The 3040-nt window shown below is 41.7% G+C and overlaps 1 long non-coding RNA gene across 1 annotated transcript; it reads right to left on the bottom strand.

The window, feature by feature from the left end:
- Window positions 1-1361: 1361 nt before the first annotated feature.
- On the bottom strand, window positions 1362-3040 carry LOC134016605 (uncharacterized). The gene is made up of 2 exons (XR_009929561.1): window positions 2899-3040; window positions 1362-1594 (listed from the first exon to the last, which is right to left on the bottom strand). It is a non-coding gene; the product is annotated as an uncharacterized LOC134016605 (long non-coding RNA).

Raw genomic sequence — 3040 nt, forward strand, 5'->3', positions numbered from 1 at the left:
TGCAATTTGGATATAAGCAGCCAGAAGATGAATAAGTCAACAGATATAGGCGACTTACAGCTGCTCCTCGTCTCTTGCCTTGTTGTCTTGGACTAGGTAAACACAGCCAAAACTTCCACGACCAAGTCTTTGTAGAACCCTGTATCTCTTAGCAATCAGGTCACTAGGGCGGGGACTCTCTGAAGCTGCAGGGGAGAAGGCATCTGAACGGCCATCTAATTCCTCAAACGTTGGCATTTTTCCGGCAAGTATTCAAAGCATGAATCTGACCTGCGGATTATAAACAGGTATTCCTGACTGCTTTAGGTTGCTGTTTAATCTGCACTCGTGTCATACCTCACTGTTCAGTTGTGAAAGTAAGCTGACTCCACGTGAAACCACGTTAAAAGTTGGTATAATAAAAGTGTCGGCAAAGATAGTTTTAGCGTTTAATTTTGAGACCCATGACTTCCAGCTCAACTTCCGTGTTTACTTTTGTTCCTATGGTGACTTTAGGTGTCGACTTCGTGCAGCGCCGGTGGCGTCGTCGACAGCCAGCTGACTTGAAGCAGCCAATGGCTGTCGGCGCCGCCGAAACACCTTTTGACATTTGAAATTCAGACCTGTGAGGGGGCGTTCTAGTTGACTCTGACGTCAATGTCAAATTATTGTACAAACCTTCATGCTAAATTTGTTTAACCCTTGTGTTATCTTCGGGTCATTCTGACCCATCAGTCATTGTGACCCACCGTCGTATTGCGACAAATTTACCGCATACAAAGACAAAGTGAAGCATTTTCTTTTAACAGCTAGGCTGTCTCAGACCCCCCACATTGCAAAGGTTAAAAGAAAATTATTTTAATTTGTTTTTGTATTGGGTAAAATTGGGTAAACACAACGATGGTTCGTTATGAACCTTTGGGTCATGTGACCCGAAGGCAGCACGAGGGTTAATAGTTGACTCAACATGTCGAAGACAAGTAGGCAGGGGCGCCGCCAGGAATTTTGGGCCCCATGAAAAAAAAAAAAGAATTTTTCGTTTTTCTATTTTTTGGGGCCCCTGTCAGTCAGGGGCAATTGGAATTGTCCTAACTTTTTCCCCCTATACGGTGCCCCTGCAAGTAGGCTGCTGTTAAAGGCAGGATAGAACCTCACAATTGAGTTTGAAAGGATTCAAACCATATCCCACCCCGTCCCTTAAAAGCCACTGTTCCAAAACGCATGAACTCGACTACTGCCGGGGGGGTAGACAGACAGACAAGTAGTCCATTCAATCCTTGCATTCGGTCCCATGCCGTCCAATCATTAGTGCCGATCTGACCTTAATGATTGGCCGTGTTTATTACAATCCAACAACAACCACAGATCAACCCAATCAAACCTTTCATAATCAGGATGTGAAGTTTATTTAAACAAATGTCAAAAGTGCTTCTCAACAACAACATTACCTACCCTGCCTTTACTATACATTACTACTTATATTATTACACAACATTATAATATTTGTCATATGTCATGGGAGGCTATAGTTACGTCAGGGATATAAATGGAATATCTTCTGGTGGTCAGGAGTTTTTTATCAATTGGTCACAAGGTCAGGGGTAACTCCAAGCTGCTGAAATGAAGGAAGACAATGATTGGCTGAGTAAGCTGTCTTGGCACATCTCAAATTGGTCTTGGTCTGCTGGCACCTAGTGGAATAAACTGTAAACACAGTTTGTTACTTGTTCACAATACAGTACCTACATTACATTATGACAAAAAGGGAAACTAAAATATGCAAGTTTTCAATAGTGTATTAAAGGGAGTCAGGTGGCTGAGCGGTGAGGGAATCGGGCTAGTAATCCGAAGGTTGCCAGTTCGATTCCCGGTCATGCCAACTGACGCTGTGGCCTTGGGCAAGACACTTCACCCTACTTGCCTCGGGGGAATGTCCCTGTACTTACTGTAAGTCGCTCTGGATAAGAGCGTCTGCTAAATGTAAATGTAAAGTGTTAAACAACCTGTTAGCGGTATACTATTCAGTACTATTATTAGTATTTACCAAAAAAGAATACAAAAAAATGTAGCACATAACTTACTCCTCTCAATCAACTAAGTAACTGTTTCATGTCCGTTTTCACATGTATTCTTCATCTAGATGTTGCAACACTAAGTTGTTCTAAATCGAGCGCCTCAACATTTAGCCAACTTTTCTTCTTTGCACTTGCGAAAAACGTTTGAACTTGCGGTTAGTGCATTTAGCTGCTGATCTTTAGCACTGCAGAGTTATGTAATTCATCTTTGGTTACAGTAAATAAATATATATAATTGGGGGGGGGGGCATTTTCCATGCTTTATTGTTTAAAAGTGTGACAGAAAGGGCATTGAGAGAGAGAGACTGATTCGAACCCAGTGAACCCAGTGAAGGTCCAGTAAGAGTGCAGTGAGGCCTCAGCCTACATGGCACTCACACTTATCTGGTGAGCAAAATATATAACAGAATAACCTAGATTCAGCAGGCCTAGGAAGCAATTAACAGGATGCTGTAGGCAGAGGCTATTCAATACATCAGCCAGACTACCAAACAGCAATCCTTCAGGAGCAATTGATTTTATTCAATGTTTCTAAAAGTACAAATGTAAACTTTGAAGAAAACAACTTTACAAGCATATTATGAATGTATTTGAACCACGGCATCTTTGAATGTGTGATGAGAGGACTTTTTGTTTCACAGCATCTAGATGGTTTTGTACGGTTGTGATGGTTCAAATTGAAAACAAATGACAAGAAATTAGATATCAAAGTGGGAATTTAAAACAAAAAAATTTAGTAGGGTTTTGAGTTTGATGTATAACATGTCTGCTGTCCATCTGCCCCTAATAATGCAACACCAATAAGCATGGAGTGTACCTAGAGGAAGATGGTGGCAAAACTTACTTCCTCATTTGACAGCGTGTTTACATCCTGTCTGCTCTTCCCTGTGGGTGATGGGTTAGTCTCCCTCATGTTGATGTGTATGGGATCTGCAGGCTTTACCAGAGAGAGAGACAGAGACAAAGAGAGAGAAAGAGATAGAAAA

The sequence above is a fragment of the Osmerus eperlanus genome, unplaced genomic scaffold, assembly GCF_963692335.1.
Source record: "Osmerus eperlanus unplaced genomic scaffold, fOsmEpe2.1 SCAFFOLD_905, whole genome shotgun sequence".
NCBI lineage: Eukaryota > Metazoa > Chordata > Actinopteri > Osmeriformes > Osmeridae > Osmerus > Osmerus eperlanus.